The sequence below is a fragment of the Bos grunniens genome, chromosome 5 (genome assembly GCF_055505025.1).
Source record: "Bos grunniens cultivar Pamir isolate PY7600 chromosome 5, Bosgru_T2T1.0, whole genome shotgun sequence".
Classification (NCBI taxonomy): Eukaryota; Metazoa; Chordata; class Mammalia; order Artiodactyla; family Bovidae; genus Bos; species Bos grunniens.
The window spans coordinates 5,862,593-5,877,371 of record NC_141169.1 but is presented as its reverse complement, the minus strand read 5'-3'; the positions used below and the strand labels follow the sequence as shown (position 1 = coordinate 5,877,371).

At 41.2% G+C, this 14,779-nt stretch overlaps 1 long non-coding RNA gene across 2 annotated transcripts; it reads right to left on the bottom strand.

Annotated features, from left to right (window-relative positions):
* Positions 1–7,159: 7,159 nt before the first annotated feature.
* LOC147371269 (uncharacterized) lies at positions 7,160–13,992 on the bottom strand. Of its 2 annotated transcripts, none has more exons than XR_015163389.1 (3): positions 13,783–13,992; positions 13,057–13,154; positions 7,160–10,395 (listed from the first exon to the last, which is right to left on the bottom strand). It is a non-coding gene; the product is annotated as an uncharacterized LOC147371269 (long non-coding RNA). The 2 variants fall into 2 exon arrangements; XR_015163388.1 differs by having other exon boundaries at positions 8,830–10,395; positions 13,057–13,167; positions 13,783–13,985.
* Positions 13,993–14,779: the final 787 nt, after the last annotated feature.

Sequence of the window (14,779 nt, the reverse complement as noted above, 5' to 3'; positions counted from 1 at the left end):
TCAGATCGGCAGGGGAGTTAGCAAAGCAGGAAAAAGGGTGGGAGGCATGAAGCAAAGGCCTCAGCAGGTATAGAAAGAATCCCCATGAAGGAGTGCTATGAAGAAGTCAGGCCAGAGTGATACACACTGATCACAGCACAGGGGACCAAGGCCAGTGAGCGGCTTCTGGGCCACGGGGTCCGAAGCAGCCAGTTCCTCCTAGCTAAATTTCTCTCACCAGCATTACAGCATGTGTGTTGGTCTAAACCCTTTCCATCAATGTGCCCCTTAAATATCATCTCTTCTAGGAAGCCTTTCCTAATGTTTCAGACGAAGGAATCCTCTCCCCTTTGTACTCCCACGGTCTATCACTTTACTTACAGACTGCCTAGTCGACCATGCAGCTTGTACACTGCACAACTTAACCAACCATATGTGTCACCTCGGCCGGTATATGTGGGTGTGAATGTATCATGTATTTCCCACCGGTCCTTAAGCAACTCAAGCACACAGTTCTCATTGGCTCATCTGTGTACTTACATCTGTGACAAAAACATTTCACTGGGTTAATAATCTAATTGTATCAGTATGAATTTGGAATGTCAATGATCTGTTAGTTTGGGGGAAAAAATTACGAAAAAGTACATATGTAAATGGGTGAGAACTTGGTAAAGGAACGTTAACAATGTTCAGATGTGAGGAGAGTGAGACGCTGACCAAGCCACAGGCTGTAAAGCTCAGTTCATTCAGCCATTTTGTTTTTAAAATTTCAGAGTTTGCTGTATGTTTTGTGACTTCATATGCAGATGACACCACCCTTATGGCAGAAAGTGAAGAAGAACTAAAGAGCCTCTTGATGAAAGTGAAAGAAGAGAGTGAAAAAGTTGGCTTAAAGCTCAACATTCAGAAAACTAAGATCATGGCATCCAGTCCCATCACTTCATGGGAAATAGATGTGGAAACAGTGGCTGACTTTATTTTTCTGGGCTTCAAAATCACTGCAGATGGTGACTGCAGCTATGAAATTAAAAGACGCTTGCTCCTTGGAAGGAAGGTTATGACCAACCTAGATAACATATTAAAAAGCAGAGACATTACTTTGCCAACAAAGGTCCATCTAGTCAAGGCTTTGGTTTTTCCAGTAGTCATGTATGGATGTGAGAGTTGGACTGTGAAGAAAGCTGAGCGCCAAAGAATTGATGCTTTTGAACTGTGGTGTTGGAGAAGACTTGACAGTCCCTTGGATTGCAAGGCGATCCAACCAGTCCATACTAAAGGAGATCAGCCCTGGGTGTTCATTGGAAAGACTGATGTTGAAGCTGAAACTCCAATACTTCGGCCACCTGATGTGAAGAGCTGATTCATTTGAAAAGACCCTGATGCTGGGAAAGATTGAGGGCGGGAGGAGAAGGGGATGATGGAGGATGAGATGGCTGGATGGCATCACCGTCTCGATGGACATGGGTTTGGGTGGACTCCGGGAGTTGGTGATGGACAGGGAGGCCTGGCGTTGCGCGGTTCATGGGGTCTCAGAGAGTCAGACATGACTGAGTGACTGAACTGAACTGAATTGAACTGAACTTCAAAGGGGGTCACAGGAACCCAATCTGTTGAAGTCATTATTGAGTTTATTACTTTGGGTAACGCCTCATATGTGTTGTTTTTTCCCTTTAAGAGGTTGTTACAATAATGCATGTTTAAAACATTAAATTACCAGTAGGAGACATGCTCTATAATGGGAGATAGCCTTTTTTTTTTCCTTTTCCTTTCTTTTTTCTTCCTTCATTCCTTTCTACTGTCCCCCTTCCTTCTTTCTTCTCCTTTACAAACATAGCAATCATTTAAACTATGCATCTGTTGACCAGAAGGCCAACCTGACCTCAGCTTTGAACTGCTTTCCCTGTGGTTGTGTTGAATAGTCTCCCCCTCTCACCACCATCTGGTGTTGTTACTCTGAAACCTTTTTAGGGAATCTGTGTTCAAGATTGTGTGTGTGTATAAACACATCCTCAGGGGACATTTTTCTTAAAATTGTGTATAGTAACTCAGAAAAGCTTAATTTGTATTCCCCCCTCCTTAGTCTATTACATGTTAGTGAAAGCATCAGGGTTACAACTGATAGGGATGGCGTGTATACTCCATGGAACTCAACTTTTCTCTCATGGCTTTTCCACACACATACAGTGTGTTTAAAAAACAAAAAAACAAATGTCTTCTCCATTTATCTATCTTGGTGGAATTGAGAGGCCCCAGGAAACACTTTCCCGAGTGATATCAGGTTTTGTGGGTAATTCCCTCTTCTGATTAATCAGAAGCACTGAAGTTTTTGTAGCACCAAAGTCAACTGTGTCAAACACAAGTGTAATCTAGGAGCAGCATCACGTTAAGCCCTGAGACCTTAAATTAGTACATTAAGGGGCACATGGCCCAGGACATGGGAAGCAGTATAATTTAGCATGGAGTAAAAGCAAGAGGAAATGAATGTTGCCAGATGGTCTCAATGAAAACCTTGGACATAAAATTAAAATGTGCAGAAAAACATACATACAATGTTGAAATCTTGACAATCATCTACACTGTATTTTGCAGTTTATACTAGACTATATAACATTTATCAACTAAAAGTTTTTTTCAAAGTAAATTTTTAAAAATAAAAAAAATTCCCTTCTTACTGAATCAAAACTTAATCTGCTGAAGTCATCGAGAGATGAACTACTCAGGTTACAATCTGTTCCCTTCATTCCAGCATTTTTCCCCAAACTGACACAGAATGTTAGAGAGATAGTGTCTTTGCTGGGGATGGGGGTAGGCATGGGGGAAACTTATGATGAATTATCAAGATGTGCTCCTACCTCAGGGGAAATGAACATTTCATACAAGGAAGCACATATCTAGCAAAGGACAAAATCATCCAGATTTGGCTGTGGGCTCTTGGAGGGCTTACTTAATGTACATAAGTATAGAGATGATGCTTGACTAACTTTGAAGCAGTGAAGAGAGGTGATGTATTCTCTGTGTCTGGCCAAGAGTAGTGATTCTTCAGAGTTCTCAGGATAAGCCCAAATCAGGATATTACAAGGAAATTTTCCGTCGGAAAGTTCTCTGGCTATTTGAGGACCTCTATACATTCAGCACTTCAGACACTAGAACCTCTAAGTAGTCTTTCTGTGACGCAGGAATACATTTTTATAGTGACAATCTTTTTATCAATGCCTTTTTTCAAAATATTTTGAAAAGAAAATTTACTCAACAAGTGTTTCTTATTTATTTTTTAAAATTCTATTTACTTACTTTTGCTTTATGGCTCTGATTGGTCTTTGTTGCTGAGCAGGCTTTTCTGTAGTTGTGGTGAGCTGGGGCGACCCTCTAGTGTGGTGCCTGGGTTTCTCATTGCCGCGGCCTCTCCTGTTGCAGGGCAAGGGCTCTACGGCGTGCGGGCTTCAGTTGTGGAGCTCCTGGGCTCAAGAGCACAGGCTCAATAGTCGCAGCAGATGGGCTTAGTGGGTCTGTAGCATGTGGGGCCCTTCTGGATCGGGGTCAAACCCGTGTCTCCTGCGAGAGGGAGGGTTCTTTGCCACTGAATCACTAGGGAAACCCAACAAATGCTTTTTTAAAGTGTCTATAATGTGCCAGACACTCTTATAGAAACTATATATGTATATATCAGAAAAAAGAGGCAAAGGGAAAATAGAGATATCAAACTAAGTGAGAATTTAAGACTGAAGATTTTATTTGTAAGGTTTTTGATAAAACTGCCCAGCTGCCTATATTATATTTTCTGAAAAATTTTTTTAAAAATGAGATAACACTATCCTGAATTATGTGTCAATGAACTAGAACAGCTTAGCACCACCCTGCAGTCCTGAGAATTGGGACTATGTCTTTCCAGGCTGTTCTGCACAGAGACACCTGGATTGAGATACCAGGCTAACATAAAGAGCACATTGGCCCTGGAATGTGCGGTGCAGGCCTAGACAGTAAGTGTGGAGCCTCTCCTATGAAATATCTGTCCCTGAGGCATGTCAGATAGTAATAACAGTACAATTTGCTTAATTAGGAAATCAAAATTTCATAGAACATTTGTTTGTTTGTTTGTTTCCTGAGCAGAAACTTCTACCCTCAATTATCCAGATCATTTTGAGGCACTTGGTCAACCTGAGTGAAATGTAGATAAAACTGTATGAACCCATCTGGTTATCTATAGCCCTTCACATCACGGTGAATAAGTTTACAGAATTCCCCTCAAAGTAGTAACACTGCATAGTGAGCAAGGCAAAGGAGAGAAATCTAAGCAGAGGGCTGGAAGGATCAAAAGACAAATGTGACTGACTCGACACATTTAGCTGGGTTTGGTCATGAATTCATCCTGAATACCCTTCCATCCTTGAACAGTTCAGGGAAATCCTAAGTGTGTAGAGGGAACAAACTGTTGTGTTTGGTTAGAAACACAGCAGGAGCAGTGGCTGGAAGAATAATGTGGTATCTTAACAGCAGGGTTCTGAATGGCCTGTCCAGTTATTTGGACCACATTCTTTTATTCACTCAATGAATATTTATGGAGCATCCACCATGTGTCAGGAGTTGTTCCAGGCAATGCAGTTCAGTGTGATTCCATCTTCCAAGCAAGATGGAAGAGGGTCCAACATTCTATTTCACTGGAAGTGGATGCTGTGCTTAGTCACTCAGTTATGTCCGACTCTTTGCAATCCCTGTGGACTGTAGCCTGCCAGCTTCTCTGTTCATGGGATTCTCTAGGCAAGAATACTGGAGTGGGTAGCCATGCCCTCCTCCAGGGGATCTTCCCTCCCCAGGGATTGAACCCAGGTCTCCCACACTGCAGGCTGTTTCTTTACCATCTGAGCCACCAGTTTAGTTCAGTTCAGTCTCTCAGTCGTGTCCGACTCTTTGTGACCCCATGAATCGCAGCACGCCAGGCCTCCCTGTCCATCACCAACTCCCGGAGTTCACTCAAACTCACATCCATCAAGTCGGTGATGCCATCTAGCCATCTCATCCTCTGCAATCCCTCCCAGCATCAGAGTCTTTTCCAATGAGTCAACTCTTCGCATGAGATGGCCAAAGTTTTGCAGTTTCAACTTTAGCATCAGTCCTTCCAATGAACACCCAGGACCGATCTCCTTTAGAATGGACTGGTTGTATCTCCTTGCAGTTCAGGGGACTCTCAAGAGTCTTCTCCAACACCACAGTTCAAAAGTATCAATTCTTCGGTGCTCAGCTTTCTTTATAGTCCAACTCTCCCATCCATACATGACCACAGGAAAAACCATAGCCTTGACTAGACGGACCTTTGTTGGCAAAGTAATGTCTCTGGTTTTCAATATACTGTCTAGATTGGTCATAACTTTCCTTCCAGGGAGTAAGCGTCTTTTAATTTCATGGCTGCAGTCACCATCTGCAGTGATTTTGGAGCCCCCAAAAATAAAGTCTGACACTGTTTCCACTGTTTCCCATCTATTTCACATGAAGTGATGGGACCAGATGCCATCAGGGGAGCCCCCAAAAAATCAAGAAAACAAACAAGGCAATATCAAGTGGTGATAAGTGCTGGGAAGAAAGTGCAATGGACAGTGAGATGACAGCGTGGATGGGGCAGCCATTAGGTCGTCCAGGAAGACCTAAGGAAGTGACATTAAGGCTGAGACAAGAAGGAAGCATGCATGAGAAAGTCCTTGAGAAGAATTGTTTGCGGGGCAGGGAGGGGACAGGCTTCAGGTTGAAATTAGTAGTATGGCTGAAAAGTAATGGTCAAGGAACAGGAGCAGTCATGGATGATGTGGTCAAGTGAGGTGAACATAGGGAGGGCTGGGTCAAAGAGCACTGTCAAGGTGATGGTAAGGAGTTTCTGTATTTCCCTAAGTACAATGGAAGGTAATAAAATGTTTTAGTTAGAATGCATTGAAGTATGAATGCACAGTTTTTTAAAGTTCATTCCACTGCCCTTTTATGTAAAAAGTGGATTAGAGATGGGCAAGACTAGGAACAGGGAGACCAGTTTTACTGACTAGTAAAGCTATTTTGAGAATTGAGTAAGGGGTACTGGTACCTTGAGATTAGGAAAGTCACAGAGGAGGTAAAGTGGACAGATTTTAGGTGTATTTTGGAGGCAGATTTGATAGGAGTTGATCATGAGTGATTAGAGGGAAAGAGAGACATCAAGAATGGCTCCTAGGTGTTGGATGACTGGGTAAAGATGGAGAAGACTGGGGATGAGATGATTTTAAGGGGAACCCACATTTCTCCAGGTAATGGGGAGCAGTTTATTTAAGTTTTATGTTTTTTTTTTTTTTTTGAGCAGGAAAATGGCATGACTAGAATTATACTTCAGTGAGACAATAGGTATCCATGAAATTGTGTATGAAAGAATTAGAGATGTGGGTCCTTTGTCTTAATTCAAACATTGTTATTCAGCTATATAATAATATATATCTCTATAAAGTAAGAGGTACTAAAGTTCTCTTTGGATTATCTTATCTGTAATTGTTTATCAAAACTTCCCAAGTACCAAAAATTAAGTTAGAAGCTCTGAAGACCAAGATGTATGAGACATTCCCCTAGTGGAGAAGCTTGCACCTTACCTGGAGTCATAGCAAGACCACATCTAACTTTCATATTGAGGTTTAACTTTCATTGTTGTTTTTGGTGCAAACCAAAGTATTATGGGAGTTCTATAATTGGGGTGATGGTGTCTGCCTGGGATGGTTGCAGTGGGCTGGGAAACTTGTTTGGTGAAGTACTTAACCTTCAGGTAGAAGAGAGATTTGGTCTTTGTTACAAAGCCCCTCTGCATGACAAGCACATGTGGTTGGTGTGCTCTCTACCATGTTTGTGTACTTTAAAATTTTCTCTATCCTCTTCTCCACAGAGACTGGTGGCTTTAAGAACAATTTTTTAGGTCTTCAGCCATTATTAAGGGGAGATATTGTTAAGAAATAATCAACAGATGGCACACTGACATGTGCAGGGATGTTGAGCCGCTTTGTGGGCGGAGGAAATACTCTGAATAAGGCCATAGGGCACAGTGAGAAACCGGAGTGTCAGATGTGGAAACTACTTGGGCTAAAGCCAACTTCATTTCTTCCTGTGACTCTCACTTTGCATTTTAAAAGACCCAAGTCTCTGCCATCACAATCCCAAACTAGTCATCTCTCCAGAGCCCAGTGCAGTAACAAATGGGCACTTGAGAAGGTGCGCTGTTTGTTTCTTTGGGTCAGTAGGTCCTGTTGTGGTCACTGCTGTTGTTTAATTGTGCCAGTGAAGCTGAAACAACTGGATGGAAAGCCAAAACCAGAGGTGGAGTGGGGAACAGCAATCCATCTTTGGCTTTGCTTGTATTGAAAACAGCCATTGAGTAGCTTTCTTAATTTTTCAACCCTTCAAATTGTTATCCCACTTGATGGTAACAGATTCCTCAGGGCATAATCAAAAGCTATCAGATATTGACTCCTCTTGGATAGATGAGAAGGAGCAAGGAGGAAAACTGCAGAGAGCATCTTCCAGGCAGAGGAGCTGCTCTGTGCAAAGACACAGAGGTGCCTGTGGGCCGTGTCCCATCTTGCCCAGCGTGTATCTGGGGGCGGCGGGGCGGGGAGGGGGGGGGGCGGCGGTTAATACGGTTATTCCTACCTGATCTACATAAGAACTTCATATTATTCACTCTCTGATCGCATTGTCTACTATCATATTCACTCTTTCTGTTCCCTCCAAAACACCTTTATTTTCTCATAGATGGTCTAAGAGTGGAAGTGATCACTTGCAGAAAAGAGTGTAAGAAAGAGGAGCTGCACCATCGCATTATCTGGCGGGGTCATCGTGTCCCTGCTTCCATAAGTGACCCTGTACCCGTTTACCTTTTTTTCTCTGTTCTCAAGTTAGCACGCTGAAATGAGCAGTTTGTTTCTCCTTTCTTACTAGTTTTCAAAAAAAAAAAGCACATCTTTAAAACTCTTAAATTAGAAATACAAATAAATGCTAATTTTGCAGCACTATGAACTCACAGATCAGTGTGTCTCTCTGTGGCACGTAACTCCCACTGCACCATGTTCCCTGGGGCTGCACACTGCAATATACTTCAAGTGTAATGTAATATGTTAAAGACTCATTAAGATTGCACAATGATTTTTCACTTAACAAACTAAAGACAAACCTTAAAAAAAAGATAAATAGAACTATCTATGTCACTTTTCAAAATAATATATACTATATAATACACTATGAATGTATTGTAAATAAATTTCCTGTCCTTTCCAACATATGCATGCATATAGGAACATGACTTTATAATGTTCATCTACAGACTGCTTTCTTCTCTTAGCAGTACCTCCATTAATGTTTATAAGTGTGATTATAACATCTCAAAATCAATTTATAAATGTAAATTTTGAGCTTTTCTCAAATATTCCCCAAATAATCCAGAGAATTTCCTGGGATAACTTGTGTGGACCCTAAAAATAATCTTCTGGGCTATTTTTCTCTCTATAAAGCGTCAACTTCTTCTCTCCTTCATGGCCTGTTCTTAGTGCTGTTTAGGGCACAGTGTAACTGTGTTCCCCTTCCCTTCCTAGAGACAGCGTCTTTGCTACTGGTTGTGGCATCTAGTGATCTAGTGTCTGGGAGAAAGATGCCAATGCTTGATGTCGAAGATCTGCACTACGTGTGCCATGTCCTACCCCTGTGAATGTAATCGAAGCTAATGGCGATGTGATTTCTGTTCTTAGTGTATCTGGTTTTTTGTTCATTATTCTCTCTTTATATCAAAGCTCTCCCTCTTTCTCCTGGTACTCATGCATTCATCTGCTCATTCATTCAATAAGTACATAGGCTGAGTAATAGGGGGACAGGGCTTCCCAGCTGACTCAGTGGTAAAGACTCTGCCCGCCAGTGCAGGAGACACAGGAGATGTGGTTTCAATCCCTGGGTTGGGAAGATCCCCTGGAAGAGGAAATGGCAACCCACTCCAGTATTCTTGCCTGGAAAATCCCATGGACAGAGGAGCCTAGTGGGCTGCAGTCCATGGATTTGCAAAGAGTCGGAAATGACCAAGCAACTGAGAGCATCGGAGCAGAGCAATACATGCTCAGTTATTCAGCCAGCCATTTCCTCCTCCAGGGGATCTTCCTGACCCCAGGATCAAAGCCCAGTCTCCCGCATCCCCCACATTGGAAGGCAGATTCTTTACCACTGGTGCCACTTGGGAAACCCAGAGCAATAAGGAGATAGGAAACAAAACAGAAATGACCTCTGGCCTCATGGAGCCTCCAATCAAGTAGAAAGAACAGGCATTGAGCTGGTAAACATAACAACAAATATGTAATTTTATTAGGAGGAAGACTACAGATGCTGTGAGGGGGAATGATGATGGAAGTACAGTCTTTGCTGAGGACTCAAGAAAGCTGCTTTCAGGAAGAGAGTCAGTGAGTGGTTGGAAAATGATAGGCTAAAAATCTAGCACCGACTTCCCCAGAATCATCTTCCCCCTGACACTCTGGTCCATTTTCCTGGAAGTTACCTCGTGTCCCAGCTTCTCTTCTTAGAATGAGCTCATTCTCCATGATTCCTCTGTTCTTTGATAAAAAGGATTCTGACCAGCTGACCCCAGATCTCAACATTTCGAGCTGAGGATAAACAAGTTCTGGAATAAACGCAGTTTCAAATCTATCCATTTTCATACCTTCTTGTACAAGAGGGTTAGAAACAGCTTCTCAGTAAAGATCTAATTATCCAATCTAGGTAATTTTTATAATTGAAGCAACTATTTGATGAAATGTCTTCATTAGAGTGCTCAGATTATTCAATGGTATTCTGTGGTGCAAGGATCACTTAATAGCTTTCACAGTTGTAGAAGAATAATGGATTGAAAGAAGAGAGAAATATTAGTGTTTTTTTTTCTTTCCTCAAACAGGTTTGCTTTTGTTCTTTGAATAATAGGGTTTTCACATGAGGGACAGAGGAAGACTGAGAGATACGGAGGGAAGGAGAGAGGGAGAAGGGGAAGAGAAAGAATCAAATGGTTATAGTATTTTCAGTACCAGGGTTTTCAGTCCTTCTCTGCGTCCCCTGGTTTAATGACCTAATATGGATGATATACAGTTATACCCAGTACTTGCATTTTTAGAGCTAGGCAATTGTCTTTCACCTCATCTTTTTGAACTATTTCATTTTTCTTTTATGACATTTCTATGGGCTCGCCTTCTCTATGCTCAGACCGGTGACAGAGGATGGTAATAGGTAATGGGTTGTTTCAAATCAGAAGTTTAGGATGGCCTCATAAAGTCTTCCCCACACATCGGAGTCATTTATAAAAATACATGAAGAAGTTATGGATCTTCTGTGTCTTAGGAGAATGGCAGCTAGGAGCCTGGCATTTTTGAACAGCTCATGGGCTTCTGAGCATGGTTCCTGTGTGGAAATAAAAAGATATACATACATAGCTCAGCGAGCTGTCAGTGGAGATGCTGTGAATTAGAGCAGAGCTCAAGAAGGTCACGGAAATTAGAGGGCATTTCTCTGCTCATCACTCAATCTGGGGTTGTTTGTCACCTTGGCACTGTATCATCTTAAATCACCAATTGATCTGAAATATCTTAGAGAAATATTTTGTGTCAAACTGCTTAGGTTTTAACTCCTTTTTCTGTTTTCCCAAGAGACATTTCTTATGGTTTAAAGCTTCCTGAAAAGTCACCTTGTTGTATCACTGAATTCTGCTGTGTTATTGAATTTTTCATGTGCTTTCCTATACGTGCTCCTACTGTGGTCACTGAAGTGAGAAGTCAGGAGAATGGGGGCAGAAAAGGTAGATGTAAATGCATGTGCTGACCGTGAGACAGCCCTTCAGTTCTGGGTGCTGTCAGGTGGGGATGTTACGGGGGCTTATGTCTCTTCCACTGGGCAAGATGCGAGAGATCCTACGGCTTCAAAACACTCCTATATCCCTGCTCTAACACCTCTCTCTCCTCCCTGTTAATCACCGCCTACACTTAGGGAAACAATTCTGTGGACTGTCAGTCTTTCAGCAATGAGAGAGATGATAGCAAGACGTCATCCCAGGATCTGGAAAGCCTTGTTAAAAAAAAAAAAAAAAAAAGACTATTCACAGCTCAAGCAAAATTTTGCCTCTCATTAAAAAAAAATAAAAATAAAATTCCTCTAATTGTTCAATCAGTTAGTATTGTAGAAACCTGGAACCTCTTTATGAAATGCAGTATACCTAAATGGACTTACTTTACTGTTTTGTTGGTATAATTGCAAGTGTATTTCATCCAAAAAAAGTATCAGTCCCATGGATTGATCAGTTATTATCTGCCACACACTCAGAGCTTAGTATCTTCTATGCAATCTTACTTCATCCTTACAATAACCCTCTAAGTATAGATGTTGCTATTACTCTTGTATTACAGATAGAGAAGCTGAGGTTTAGAGAGAATGCAATAACACATTTATATGGCTAGGAAGTTGGTAAAGCCAGAATGGAAACTGGCATCTGGGCCCTAATTACAAATTTCATCCTCACAGAATTAACATTAACTGACAAATTTGGGGAAGGCATTTGGTTGCTTCCAAGAGGAAGATGTTTTTGAAGTAAGAATGTTATCAAATGCAAGTTCATGGACCAATACATAGTGAGACCAAACAGACAGAATCATCAGTGTTTGGAGCAGAAAGTGAAACGGTTAGTTGCTCACTAGTGTCAACTCTTTTGCGGCCCCACGGACTGTAGCCCACCAGGCTTCTCTGTCCATGGGATTTTCCGGGCAAGAATACTGGAGTGGGTCGCCATTTCCTTCTTCGGGGGATTTTCCCTACCCAGGCATTGAACCATGTCTCCTGCCTTGGCAGGCAGATTCTTTACCACTGCACCACCTGGAGCAGAGAGAAAGGTTTATTTCAGGGCTATACGAGGAGATGCGTGACCTGTGCTTAGAAACCCTGGGCTTGCTATGGTTTTCAGGGTAAAGTTCTTATAGGCAAAATTTGGGTTGAGGACTGCAGGGAGTGTAACTTTCTTCTGATGGCTTTGTGGTGAGGTAACAGGGCGTGTTCCAGGAATCTTGTGTTCAGCCTGAATGTACCATCCTCTACCTGGAGGGTGGGGCAGAGTTCCAGCAGAGAATCTCGAAAATATTGCTCTGTATATCCCTTGAGGGGGACCCAGGACTCCGCCCCATCCTGCACTCCTTTTTCTTGACTGTTTCTCCTTTGTTTCTGCATTACCTCCTGTCCCTAGTTAGTAACTGTTTGAATCTGCTGTTTGGAACTCAGGGAAGATCTAGGAGGCTGAAACCTTATTTTCCTACAAACAGGAAATGGGGGACACAGAAAGGGTTTGTGCCTGGGAGGACCCCAAAGGGTTCTGGTAGCTTTCAAGAATGTTGTAGAATTTTCTTCTGAAGCATTAAGCGGAAATATTCGTGCTTGTTAGTTTTGTGCCTGATGTGTATATAATAAGATAAGTACAGAATGCAGTTTATGTTATGCCGGTTTTGTAACAAGAACACATTGTAGGATTCTTAGATTGGAAAAATAAACTGTCCGGAGATGAGTAAGAATCCAGATCACCTTAATAATACCTCTGTGCTTTCTAGGTATTTTTAAGTTATTTTTGTTCAATATAAGGATGTAAGTAGAACATATTCAATGGCCATAAGAGCAAAAAAAAAAAAAAAAAATCCTCACAATCTTCCTGGAGAAAGCTTTCATTATTACTCTCATTTTATGTACTAAAGAACAGACATATTGAAATATGTCAGTACTAATTGTACAATAAGTTAACATTTACTGAGCACTTAATATGTGCCAGGTTGCCAGGTAGTCATCTAATTTTCACAATAACTCTATGAAGTAATTACTCCCATGTTACAGATGATCATAAAGCTGAGACAGAGTTACATGCGTACCTTTCCCAAGGTCATTCCAGATCTAATAGCCAGAACAAAAGCCACTATCTATCTCTAGAATCTGTGCTCCCAGTCACTCTGTAGCATGGCCTCTCCTTCTACATACACTATGGTATTTACAATTTACCCACACTAGATGTTGCCATTAAATAATTATTATATTTACCTTCTGGAGTTTCTTTCCATGGTGACCAAAATTCATAGCTCTGGCATTAATTTCTTTCATTATTCAGTTAGTTCAGTAGCATTTTTGGTTTTTATTTCCTTCAGAACAGAACTATTATGATGTTATTCATTCATTCACTTATTCAGTCATTTTCAAGTTCATTCATTAATTTATTCAATAAATAGTGATCCAGCCTGCACTGTAAGGTACTAGCTATAATCCACTTGGCTAGGCATTTGGGAGAGTTACAAAGTCTCTATGGATACATTAAAGAACCCACAGCTTAAGGGAAGGGTCAGTGTAATGGAGTAAAACAAAGTCAAGTTGAAGAGCTAACTTGACCACGATTCAGGGTAAGGTATTTCTGTAACATAGTTGAGAATTAAACCATGTAGGAGTTAAAAGAAGGGATGCATTTTTATCAAGATAGAGGTCAGGAAAGATTCATAAAGGAAATGGAATTGAGACGGAATTAAAGCTGTCCTAAAGGATGAATATTTGCCATCGAAAATGTTTCATTCAGAAAAGACCTTAGAGACTTTGTACCTAATTCTCTCATCTTAAAGAACATTAATTTATTTCCCAAGGTCACTCGCTCTCATCTGTAACCCTTTCTTCAGTTCCAAATCTGGATGCTTGCTTAATACTTCCCCCCTCCTTTGGCTTTGCTTAGTACTATTTTTACAAATAGTTTAGACAGATTGTCTTGAATTCAGTATTGCTTACCTTGCTCACATCTTAAATACTCTCAAGAGGCGAATAAAATAAAGCAGACCTTTAATATTAATTAATAAAAAATCATTAAGGAAAAGTAATGCTGACTAGGCACACCTAAAGCAGAGTCTGATAGATTTAGTGCCAAGTCAGGCTTGGAAGCGAAGAGAAAGTAGCAGATGGAGTTTTATGCTGGTAAGAACAGCAGGTGGGAAACAGGTAATAGCAAACAGATGGGCCCCATAATATAGAAAGACCACCAGCATCACATTTTCCACTGCTTTGTTCCCAAATAGTAGTGAGATTCAAGAGATAGTTCATTGCAAACAGCCTATGGAGCACGAACTCTTACAGGTATAATGCTGGCACCATGAGAGGAAAGTACAAGCTCTGTACTGAGGTTCAAGAAAAGTAGAAAACACAAAACAAGTACAAAAAGAGAGCAGTTGAATGAAAAAAAGGGACAAATAAATGCTAAAAGAGAAATACAAATAAAGCGTTCATGGAGGAGGTAGCACTCAAGATGAATCTGATGGGTGGGCCAGAAAAGCAAAAGGAAATGTTCAGAGTTAGGTAAATGCTTAGAGAAGATTTACTTAATTGCAAATGGCAGATAGAGATAAGCAAATATATGTCATGGACAGCTGTGCAATAGGGTGGAGGAGGACCATAGTCATCACTGAATGGCTGGGAATGTCACTTAAAACTTTTTCTCTTTCCATTTTTTCATGTCTAAAATGAGCTAGTTTCTACAGTCCCTTCTGAGTTTAGGGGTAGGTAAAATCACTGCAGATGGTGACTGCAGCCATGAAATTAAAAGATGCTTACTCCTTGGAGGAAAGTTATGACCAACCTAGATAGCATATTCAAAAGCAGAGACATTACTTTGCTAACAAAGTCCGTCTAGTCAAGGCTATGGTTTTTCCAGTGGTCATGTGAGAGTTGGACTGTGAAGAAAGCTGAGTGCCACAGAATTGATGCTTTTGAACTGTGGTGTTGGAGAAGACTC